Source organism: Lissotriton helveticus, chromosome 6 (assembly GCF_964261635.1).
Source record: "Lissotriton helveticus chromosome 6, aLisHel1.1, whole genome shotgun sequence".
NCBI classification, from domain to species: Eukaryota; Metazoa; Chordata; class Amphibia; order Caudata; family Salamandridae; genus Lissotriton; species Lissotriton helveticus.
Genome location: NC_136067.1, coordinates 494,344,194 through 494,357,095, shown reverse-complemented (window position 1 = coordinate 494,357,095; position 12,902 = coordinate 494,344,194).

The following is a 12,902-nucleotide window of genomic DNA, read 5'->3' as shown; positions in this document are numbered from 1 at the left end:
AGAACCTGGCTATATGCAAATTAGTCTGTTACTGTCCCAGTGCATGATGGGAACAGGGCAAACCAAACTACCAAGCCAATTCTTATACTGGGAAGGAAACAAGCTTCCGGGGACCGGTTTCTGGCATCACAGCCTTCTTCGGCCCGGCTTCCTTGAATCCTGATGGTGCAATGAGCAAGGGACTCACGTCTGAGTATACCCTCCCACACATAGTGTGGATAAAATCGATTTTGGAAAAGGTGATGGACAGAGTTTCTGAATGATGCAGAATACTCTTACCAAGTCAATAGATCATGGTTTTAATCCATCACTGTTTTTTAGCTCACTGCACCATCCCAGCTCAGAACCTGGCTATATGCAAATTAGTCTGTTACTGTCCCAGTGCATGATGGGAACAGGGCAAACCAAACTACCAAGCCAATTCTTATACTGGGAAGGAAACAAGCTTCCGGGGACCGGTTTCTGGCATCACAGCCTTCTTCGGCCCGGCTTGCTTGAATCCTGATGGTGCAATGAGCAAGGGACTCACGTCTGAGTATACCCTCCCACACATAGTGTGGATAAAATCGATTTTGGAAAAGGTGATGGACAGAGTTTCTGAATGATGCAAAATACTCTTACCAAGTCAATAGATCATGGTTTTAATCCATCACTGTTTTTTAGCTCACTGCACCATCCCAGCTCAGAACCTGGCTATATGCAAATTAGTCTGTTACTGTCCCAGTGCATGATGGGAACAGGGCAAACCAAACTACCAAGCCAATTCTTATACTGGGAAGGAAACAAGCTTCCGGGGACCGGTTTCTGGCATCACAGCCTTCTTCGGCCCGGCTTGCTTGAATCCTGATGGTGCAATGAGCAAGGGACTCACGTCTGAGTATACCCTCCCACACATAGTGTGGATAAAATCGATTTTGGAAAAGGTGATGGACAGAGTTTCTGAATGATGCAGAATACTCTTACCAAGTCAATAGATCATGGTTTTAATCCATCACTGTTTTTTAGCTCACTGCACCATCCCAGCTCAGAACCTGGCTATATGCAAATTAGTCTGTTACTGTCCCAGTGCATGATGGGAACAGGGCAAACCAAACTACCAAGCCAATTCTTATACTGGGAAGGAAACAAGCTTCCGGGGACCGGTTTCTGGCATCACAGGCTTCTTCGGCCCGGCTTGCTTGAATCCTGATGGTGCAATGAGCAAGGGACTCACGTCTGAGTATACCCTCCCACACATAGTATAAGAATTGGCTTGGTAGTTTGGTTTGCCCTGTTCCCATCATGCACTGGGACAGGAACAGACTAATTTGCATATAGCCAGGTTCTGAGCTGGGATGGTGCAGTGAGCTAAAAAACGGTGATGGATTAAAACCATGATCTATTGACTTGGTAAGAGTATTCTGCATCATTCAGAAACTCTGTCCATCACCACCCCCCTTTTCCAAAATCGGTTTTATCCACACTATGTGTGGGAGGGTATACTCAGACGTGAGTCCCTTGCACATTGCACCATCAGGATTCAAGCAAGCCGGGCCGAAGAAGGCTGTGATGCCAGAAACCGGTCCCCGGAAGCTTGTTTCCTTCCCAGTATAAGAATTGGCTTGGTAGTTTGGTTTGCCCTGTTCCCATCATGCACTGGGACAGGAACAGACTAATTTGCATATAGCCAGGTTCTGAGCTGGGATGGTGCAGTGAGCTAAAAAACGGTGATGGATTAAAACCATGATCTATTGACTTGGTAAGAGTATTCTGCATCATTCAGAAACTCTGTCCATCACCACCCCCCTTTTCCAAAATCGGTTTTATCCACACTATGTGTGGGAGGGTATACTCAGACGTGAGTCCCTTGCTCATTGCACCATCAGGATTCAAGCAAGCCGGGCCGAAGAAGGCTGTGATGCCAGAAACCGGTCCCCGGAAGCTTGTTTCCTTCCCAGTATAAGAATTGGCTTGGTAGTTTGGTTTGCCCTGTTCCCATCATGCACTGGGACAGGAACAGACTAATTTGCATATAGCCAGGTTCTGAGCTGGGATGGTGCAGTGAGCTAAAAAACGGTGATGGATTAAAACCATGATCTATTGACTTGGTAAGAGTATTCTGCATCATTCAGAAACTCTGTCCATCACCACCCCCCTTTTCCAAAATCGGTTTTATCCACACTATGTGTGGGAGGGTATACTCAGACGTGAGTCCCTTGCTCATTGCACCATCAGGATTCAAGCAAGCCGGGCCGAAGAAGGCTGTGATGCCAGAAACCGGTCCCCGGAAGCTTGTTTCCTTCCCAGTATAAGAATTGGCTTGGTAGTTTGGTTTGCCCTGTTCCCATCATGCACTGGGACAGGAACAGACTAATTTGCATATAGCCAGGTTCTGAGCTGGGATGGTGCAGTGAGCTAAAAAACGGTGATGGATTAAAACCATGATCTATTGACTTGGTAAGAGTATTCTGCATCATTCAGAAACTCTGTCCATCACCACCCCCCTTTTCCAAAATCGGTTTTATCCACACTATGTGTGGGAGGGTATACTCAGACGTGAGTCCCTTGCTCATTGCACCATCAGGATTCAAGCAAGCCGGGCCTAAGAAGGCTGTGATGCCAGAAACCGGTCCCCGGAAGCTTGTTTCCTTCCCAGTATAAGAATTGGCTTGGTAGTTTGGTTTGCCCTGTTCCCATCATGCACTGGGACAAGAACAGACTAATTTGCATATAGCCAGGTTCTTAGCTGGGATGGTGCAGTGAGCTAAAAAACGGTGATGGATTAAAACCATGATCTATTGACTTGGTAAGAGTATTCTGCATCATTCAGAAACTCTGTCCATCACCACCCCCCTTTTCCAAAATCGGTTTTATCCACACTATGTGTGGGAGGGTATACTCAGACGTGAGTCCCTTGCTCATTGCACCATCAGGATTCAAGCAAGCCGGGCCGAAGAAGGCTGTGATGCCAGAAACCGGTCCCCGGAAGCTTGTTTCCTTCCCAGTATAAGAATTGGCTTGGTAGTTTGGTTTGCCCTGTTCCCATCATGCACTGGGACAGGAACAGACTAATTTGCATATAGCCAGGTTCTGAGCTGGGATGGTGCAGTGAGCTAAAAAACGGTGATGGATTAAAACCATGATCTATTGACTTGGTAAGAGTATTCTGCATCATTCAGAAACTCTGTCCATCACCACCCCCCTTTTCCAAAATCGGAAAGTGAAGAAGCGACAGACATTTTTTCTGGTACACCCAGTACCCCTGGCAGCAGCACTGCAGTGGTATCGCCTACACCCTCTACCCCTGCAACATGTATGAGGCACACTAAGAGTCTGGGAGAGACACCAATGTGAAAAACTACATCACTGGGCCTAACTGGTTTGAAGAAGTCATCATCATCATCACATAAAATGGTCCAGCCCACCATTAGCAGAATGTTCTAGTCGGAGGCGCCATTTGAACGCAACCACCCAACGGTACGGTACGTCTGTATAATGCAAAGCTGGCTAAAATGCTAGCGCTGGACCTTCTCCCTTTCTCTTTCATGGAAGGGGTGGGTTTTCTTGAATTTGTGGCAACAGTCTGCCCTAAATGGAAGGTTCCTAGCCGGTCCTATTTTGCCAGGGTTGCTGTTCCAGCACTACATCAAGATGTGCTGGAGGTGATTGGCGCAGCTATTCTGAAGAGTGCTTTTCACACTATCCACATGACAACAGACATGTGGACCAGTTGCCAAGCCCTTGATTACATGTGCATCACTGCACACTGGTTCTCTTTTGCAGGGTCAAACAATTAGAAAAAGCAGGTGTTGACACGGACACAGCTTTTCAAGCTACTCTCAAACATGCAACAGTAGGCATGTTTGCCATGGAGAAATCTCACACTGCAGCTAACCTTTTGGAGGAGTTAAACAGGAAGGTCAAAGAATGGCTGCATCCAAGAAATAGCATAGTTGGTTATGTTTCCACGGATAATGGCAGTAATATAGTTAGGGCCATGACTGATGGTGGATATTTCAGAGTGCCGTGTTTGGCGCACAGTAGTAACATCGTGGTGCAAGAATTCTTGAAAAAAGAAGACCCAGTCAACAAATTACTGACCATCTGCCGAAGAATCTGCACACATTTCAGCCATTCTTTTAAGGCCCGGAAGCAGCTGAGGAGCATTCAACATGAACGTAAACTGCCAGTCAAAGGACTAATCTAGGAGGTGGCAACACGTTGGAACTCAACCTTTTACATGCTTGAGCGTCTGTCTGAGCAGTGGGGGGTAATAAATGGGTATGTCTATAAACTGGGTCCTACTCAGAAAGAAATGAGGCTAGAGTTGGAGGAATGGAAGCTAATTGCAAGCCTGACAGACATGCTTCGTCCTTTTGAGGTCTTCACGCGTGAAGTCAGCAGGGAGGACTGTTCTTTGGGCAAAGCTATCCCATTGTTGGTCATGCTAGAGCACCAACTGAAGGAGGTGTCTTCAATGTTCAGAGATCATGCTGAAAAGCAAGAAGCATATGATTTGGCGGAAAAGTTATTAAGGCGCCTACTTCACAATGAAAGGCTTCAAAACATACATACAGAACAACATTACATTTGTGCCACTATTCTGGATCCACGGTACAAAAAAGCAGTGGCCAGCAAAGCATTCATTCCTTTTTATGAAGCAGATGTTTCAAAGTACAAACATTGGCTCGCTGTGTCAGCCACTCGGTTCGAAAAAGAGCGTCAGAAATTGCACGGAGACAGCACAAGTACAACTGAATCAGCAGGCCATCCGGCGTCAAGTTCCACTTCTGAATCCGTGGCCGAAGGGAGTCACTTTCCCTCAGCAACCGTGTCATCATCATCCTCACCTGCACCAGGCCCCAAAAAAATATTGTCGGAAGCGGATTGGCTAACTCAGCATGGGTTTGCTCGGTCCAATGCTGCAAAGGCCACAGATTTACACAAAATGGAGCAACCCTGGAGAACCTTGAGTCGGTGGTGCAGGCCTATCTGGATGACCCAACAGAGGTCTGTCTTAATGAGAACCCATTGGTGTATTGGTATAGGAAAAGGTCTGGATGGCGACTGATCACCAACCTGGCTCTAAAATATTTGTCTTGCCCACTCGCAAGCGTGTCTTTTGAACGTATTTTCAGTGCTGCTGGTGCCATTGTAACTTCAAAAAGGACCCGCCTCTCGCCCAAAAATATAGAGAGGTTAACAATAATCAAGATGAATCAGCACTTCATACCACCCGATTACAAAATAGGTGAATGCACGCAGGAAGAAGAGGACACCGACTTAGGTGACGCCGACGGAAGTTCTTCTCTGTCACCTGACCTAATCCCGTCTCAATTCATAGACTTTGAGGACGAGCTCTACTTCCCTGACACCGAGGCCTGAAAATGACTTCCTTTTTTTTCGTACTTATTCACTTTTATTCTTGTGTCTTTCTTTGTTTTGCAACTTTTACCACAACAAAACTCTAATCACCTAATCACAATAAGTCCATCATCAGCACTGTTTTCATCTTATTTATTTATTTATTTTGAGAGTTTTATACAGCGCGAACAAGATCTTTGCAGATATCAGAGCGCTTTACAAAAAACAAAAGCAATGGATAAGAAAAACAAGCAGGTATTGAACAAAATCTCTGATCACAGAATAAACGAAGATAAATAAAAGGGCATCTAAAAGGGGGGAAGTTACATCGAGGAGCATACTAACTCAAACAGATACAGATAATACAAAGGTGCAAAAATATCCAGGGTCAATGTTCAAGTGAATTTAGCCATGAGGATAGCTTTTACTTCCTTCTTGAAAAATGCAGTGGAGGAGATAAGTCTGGTTTCTGGGGGGAGTGCATTCCAGATCCTTGGTGCCATTCCTGAAAAGGAGCGTTTATAAGTTTTTTCCTTCCGGAATCTTCGAGGTTTCAGAAGAAGATTTTTTGTGCTTCTAGTGTTTCTTGAGCCACCTGAGATGGTCAGCTTCTGAGTGAGGTAGCTGGGTGAGTTATGATGTACAGCCCTGTGAGTCATACAGGCGATTTTCAAATGGATTCTGGCTTCGAAAGGCAGCCAGTTCAGGGATCTCAAGTCAGGGGAGATATGTGAGCGTTTTTTTGATCCAGTGATGAGTCTCGCAGCAGAGTTCAGTGAGGCTTTTAGGGGTGCGGTTGTTGATAGGGGGAGTCCGCAGAGGGCGACGCTTCCGTAGTCTATCCGAGGAATGACTAGGGTTTGTACTGCAGTTTGGAAGTCTTTAGCTGGGAGGAAAGGTTTAAGTTTCCTCAGAGTATTTATTTGGAAGTTAGCTCCCTTTATTGCCTTGCTGATATGGTGTTGCATATTGAGGTTGGTGTCCAGGGTTATACCAAGGGATTTCGCGGAGTCCACGATGGTAGGTTGGATGTTGAGTGCAGTTAGGTGTTTAAGCCAAGTTTGAGTGGTGGAGATTTTTGCGGGAGGTGTGATCAGAAGGAACTCAGTTTTCAGAGCATTAAGTTTGAGGTGATTTTCGGCCAGCCATGTTTGGGTGTTTCTGAGCGTTGAGTTCAGCAAATTGATATCTTTGGGAGATCGTAATTTGAGATAGAGCTGGGTGTCGTCAGCATACATATGAAAGTGTACATTGGATGCTTGTAACAAGGTGGAGAGAGGCTCCATGAATAGGTTGAACAGTGTCGGGGATAGGGAATATCTTATTTTCCTTATTGATTTGAAGGTGCCGCAGTCTGCATTCTTGATGTTCACAAGTTATCAACTCAATCATGCTCCTCTATCCTCCTCCTCCAGACTCCCCCTCTCCATTTCCCTCAAGGCAGATGGATGGATTATGGAGAATAAATACACTTTGTCTTCGTAGACGAGTCCCCTCAAGTGGGACTGAAATTACTGACTGACTACATGCTTGTTGATTGTTGACAGACTTACTTCTGAAATTGACAGGAGAGGCTGCCCTGTGGGCCCTCACTTTCCGAAGAAGATGCGGACAAAAAGTAGAACAGGTAATGAATAATGAGACGATGGCATGCAGTGGACAGCAATGGCTGTCTGTCTCTGTTGAAACCAATTGCTGTTTGTTTTTTGTGTTTTTTGTGAACAGCGTAATTTACCATGTTTTGATTATACCAGTATTGCAGGTTTTTGGGGGTTTCTTTGGCGGTGTTCTAGATTTGCGGTGCTGGGTCGGGGGGTCTGGGAGCACTGCTGGCACAGTCTAATTTTGATAGCATTTGTTTTTAAGGAAATCTATGGTGGAAAAGGGGAGTTATGGCCTAGCTGCAGAGCGCGTTTGGACAGATTTGAAAGAAGGCCGCAAATATTCGAAGTATGAGATTTTCCATTTTTGCTTTTTGCCTGTTTGGGGGGGGGTCCGCTTTTTTGCGGGTGGGTTGGTGGGTCTTGGGGTATTGCTGGGAAGGTCTAATATCGGAATCAAGTGGTTTTGACAAAATCCATGGTGAATTTTTTTTTCCGTTTTTGCTTACTTGCCTGTTTTTGGGGGGCTGTTTGGGGGGGTTCCTGGTGTTTGGGGGTGGTTGGGGGGTCTTTGAGCAATGCTGGGCATGCCTAATTTTGGATGCAAGTGGTTTGAAGAAAATCCATCGTTGGAAAGGGGAGTTAGTGCCTAGCTGCAGAGCGCGCTTGGAGTGATTTTGGAATGAGGCCTACATATTTCAGTGTGAGTTTTTCCGGTTTTGCTTTTTGGCTGTTTGGGGGTGTTAAACTTGTTTTTGCCTGGGTTGACAGGTCTGGGGGCATTTCTGGGAAGGTCTAATACTGGATAAAAGTGTTTTGGAGAACATCCATGGTGAAAAAGTTTTTCACTTTTCAGAGTTTTCTCTCACTTTCATGTTTTTGGGGGCCTGCTTGGGGGGGTTCCTGGTGTTTGGGGGCGGTGGGGGGTCCTGGAGCAACGCTGGGTATGGATAGTTTTGATTGCAAGTGGTTTGAAGAAAATCCATGGTGGCAAAGGGGAGTTAGGGCCTAGCTGCAGAGCGCGCATGGAGTGTTTTTGGAACTAGGCCTAAATATTTCTAAATCCCCGTTTTTGTATTTTTGCTTTTTGCCTGTTTGGGGGTCTTTGACTTTTTTGCGGGTGGGTTGGCGGTCTTGTGGCATTGCTGGGAAGGTCTAATATCGGAATCAAGTGGTTTGGAGTAAATCCATGGTGAAAAAGGGGGGTTAGGGCCTAGGGTTAGAGTTAGGGTTAGGGTTAGGGTTCTGAAATCGCTGTTTCCACTTTACACATAGCTTGAGGGGAAGATCTGCAAATTTCACCCACACTTATTTATCCTTGAAAAGGAGACTCAGAGTACAGACTTTCGAAATAATGCTTGTATGTTTTGTAATACTGTCGACTCTGAAAATGAAAGTGTTATTTTTGCACTACACAGCGTATCTTATATTTTTTTCTCTGTGGTGTTTAAATATCACTTCCTGCTTTCCCATCAACAATTAAAGGCCGGCTTTTACCCTGTGCAATGACAAAAAGGATGACCTCAGGCTTAGCGACCCGCAATTCAGCATCCGCCAGGCAGTCAGTGGACAAGGTGTCTTCTAGTCCCCAACATTGATCGGCGGAGCGTCAGATGGAATGGAGGAGTACCACGAAAGAGGAATGGCTGGATGCATGCAACTTCCCAAATTCAACAGGACAACTACAACAACATACAGTTACAGTATCCATCTTCATTTCGACTTTTCTTTTAAGTAATGTTATTTCTGTGAACTACTGTGAGTGTGACACTGTGCATTTGTTTGCTCTCTGCTTCAATTCATCCCTCCAGCCATTGTATACTTTTTTCTTTGCTATTCTTTAAACTAATTTAATGTATGAAGTAGTTCTTCTCTCTGAGGGCAGATAGGCAAGTGAAATTACGTAACTACTGCAGCCCTGTACTGTCACATTGTTGTTTCTTCATAGTACATTGTAGAAAGTCCTACTTACTTAACAAAAACCTATACATTTAGAAAACAACTTCATGCACTGCACTTCCTTTATGTCCCTTAAAAGATTCATGAATAGCTTTGTATCCAAAGATTTGTTTATCTTCATTTGTTGTTTGTCCATGCTGTGTTTTTTTTTCCTCTCTCCACAAAACTTTACCCACAAACCCCATTCCCATCCAAGTTTCAAACACTAACCCGCTTCCCGCGGGCTGTGTGGTTTTCATTGAGGTGTGAGAAAATTACAACAATAATTCCGCACACTTGCTGGGGAGGATAAGGTGCAAGCAACCTCCTCAACTCAAATTTAAGGCAGCTAGATGAATCCTAGGATATTGTAATTCTGGGTAAAAAAACAACGAGTATTTTAAAATAAATTCTGAATTTCATGCCCACCATCGATTGGATCCATCATCAACATCATCCTCCTACATGTCAAGAAGACTTGTTGTGTTACGCTGCTGTGTCACTGTTCTTGTTGTAGCCATAATCGTCCATGCAATTCTTTTTTCCCCATACTTATCTTCAGCATTGCTTAGGCTACTGTTCCTTCTAATACTCCTCTCAGGCCACTCAATGTCTCATTTTTTTACTTTGTTTTTCATATGCTGCTACTGCTAGTGTGGTACCACTCCTACTACTAACACCACAACAACAGAATTTCGGTCCGGGATGGTGTAATCGCCATTTGCCATGCAGCCAGCGCTGTGCCTAGCTCTATTCTCAAACACGAATCACAGGTAAGATAAGCATATTGGGGAGGTAGAAAGATGGGCTAGGATGCGGAGGAGAGACTGATAGTATTACAAGTAAAGTACTAGTAGGCCAATTGAATTCACTAACTCTGTTAGTGGCATTTTTGGACGTTTTAGATAATTCACGCTGGTAATTTTGAGGAAAACCAAACGTGCCATAACTCCCGCCCACCACCCCACAAAAGAAGATCAAAGCGTTCACTATGTTGAAGTATGTAAAATGAATAATGTATTTCCCCTAACAAAAATAAACTAGTCCCACCCCTCCCTAACCCAAACAGTTGTCCATTTGAAGTAGTCCAAAAATAAATAATCCCCAACACCCGATTCCCACCCCCCCATTAGTCTTTAAAAAAGGGGCAAGGGACACAGTCACTTCCGGCGGTGTTTGGGCAGGCGGTCCTTGCGGAGGTCCCGGAGCTGCTTTTCAAGGTCGTCCACCTTGCGCTCCAGGTAGTCCACTCTTAAGCGTAGGCGGCGCATGCGTGCCTTCCAGGCTCTGAGGGGGCCAGCTGCTGATGGTCTTGCAGCTGAGCGGCGGCGGGGGGCTGTCTGAGCCCGGCGGTGGGATGGAGACTGCTGGCTGCTGGACACGGTGGCAGTGTTGGAGGAGGTTGGTGACGTTCCCTCCTCGTTCTCCCGAGCCCACAGCCGGCAATATTCCACTCGAATGGCCTCCATCTTCCGGGCCCTGGACAGCCATCTCCCCTCTGGTGAGCTTTTTGGGAGCATCTATATGAAGAAAGAAAGAAAAATAATGTAACCAATACTCTTCAACAATAACAAAATAATTCAACAGAAAGTTGTCTCACAGTAACACTAGCAATTTGCAAGCACAGTATAACACTTTGGCATGTATCTTTCCGCCGTCTTTGTAGGCCTGTAACAGTGGGAGTTTCAGGAATTCTACTACCAGGCAGCACTATGGACTCAATACATAGTCAGAGAGTACACCAGTGTTCGTCTTTTTTTCTCTTCTTTTGCGAAATAAATTACTTGTACGTGAATAATGCCAGCTCAGTCAGCTTGCACCCAAGAAAAAGAGACACAAGCCATGATGACGCAGACTTGCATGCATTACTTTAAGCAGTATATGCAGGTGGGGATAGGGAAGCTCTTACTTTTGTATAGGGGTGGCACTGGCCATACTCGGTTACATCAAAGGCTACTGCTCAATGTAATTTATATTTCGCACTGCCCCCCCCCCGGGCCTTCAGTACTACAAAAAGAAAATGAAGATTATTAATTTCTGATCATGTCTCCAGCCGATCACATGATCTCTTTGCTTATGTGATGCATGACTTTAGGTGCTTTATTCTGATAGATTGAGTGAACAACAGCGATAGTCCACCCATGATTAACACAGCAGAAAGAAAATTATGAACATAGGGAGTGAGTGTGGTAACCATAATTGCCGGAGGAAGGGACTTGACTTGATATAATTGTCAACTATACAATACATACACAATATATGCTGTGCTTGCAAAGTAAACTACTGTACTGTTACTTTAGGCGAGGGAGAGTTTCAGAACAATCACAACTTGTAGTATATGGATTTCCTCTGCTTTGCTACTCTGGCACGGGCATGCTGTTCGAACAAAGTAACACTCTTCATGCACTAAGCGTCTGCTATACATACACCTCTGCTATGTATGAGGAAGAAGATACCATCCAGGCTTCCAAAGTAAATGTCTATCATTCTTCTTAATGTCTCAACTGTAACAACTTTACTTTTTCTCAACAACCAAATAACACCCTTTTCATTTTATTTGGTAAACCACCGTCTTGACTTGCATTTCACTTTCACCCAAATGATATATTGCAATGCACACCACACATGAATCTTCTGATTGACCCACACAGGCAGTCATTTTTTCTTTCTCCTCCAACCATCCTTGCTTCAAGCAGCCATGCATCTGATTCCTTGCTATCAGCCACCTCTGCCTGCATTCAAAAACATGTATCATTCTTTAGTCATAAATGTTACGACTCGCTAGTCCTTCCATTGACCCTAAGTTCTTTCCCTTTTCGTTCATCACATCCCTCAAGTTCATCTGATATGACTTGGCTTCACGATAAAAGTTTCCCAGCTGATTTGAAGTCAAATAGAGGGGGCCATTGCTTACTCGAGAACTACCACCGCTAATGCTATTGCTAAGTCAAGGGTGACTTTCTTCTCCGTGATTGGCTAAAAACTAATGTAATTCTAAATCAGTAACTGTTCTGAACAGTACAGTGTACATGTAGTAGTGTACTTTCTACTGTACAGTACATCATACACTCCTTTGTGAGCCTACTCTGAAATGTCAATAAGTAAGGAGTATAATAATAACTTACCACCGTCCGCCGCTGCTGAGCCATCCCCCTCAGCTCCTCCTGGTGGCGCCACCACTTGAGTGGACCCCTCCGCGCTGCTGGCCCCGGCACAGGTGGTGGCAAGTGCTGCATCAGATGTTGTGACGCCTAGAAAAAACATGTCATATTTTTAGATGCCATACACCATCCCCTACTTCGTCTCGTAATGGAAAAGAAAATGTTAAACAATTTTTAATTATTGGGAGTGAAAAGAAGTCACGGTTTTGGGGAGGGTGTTAACTTATATGCTTAGCCATAACATGCAACTCTTTTTGGCACAACTGATGAATGCTTGCTCTTTAACGTGCAACATTTTTATAATTACAGACAGAACCAACTACTCCTCATCACCACCAGGAGGACTTGAAGTTCCAACAAGGTGAGGGCTCCCGAGTCCCGCACAGTTACTTCTGACTGAGGTATGTGGAAAGTCGAACTGCACCTATCATCAACAATGTCCTATTTCTCTTGTCCATACTTCTGTATGTGCAGAATAGTCCCTGAAACACTAGCGGTATGGTATGTGCTACTATCAAATCAAAAAGACAACTACTAGCTTATTCTTGGTGGACATTGACATTTTGTTGTTGGAAATTGTCAAAGCACTAACACTAAGAAGACTGGAATAGACAGCAAGGGCAACCCAGAGGACTGCACTGAGTGCCCCTAGAGCTATTGCTGGATCAGAGTTTTGTTTAACACCGTTTGCCGACTAGGCAAGCTTAGTTACCTACACAGACCGACTCAGAAATAATAGTAAATAGTAGTAGCACAGAGAGTGATGGTAGAGAGGCAGGATAAGAATGTAGAAACAGTGTACAAGGAGATCAAAGACTATTTTGTAAAAAATAGAGTTAGGGAAGTATAATTATATTAA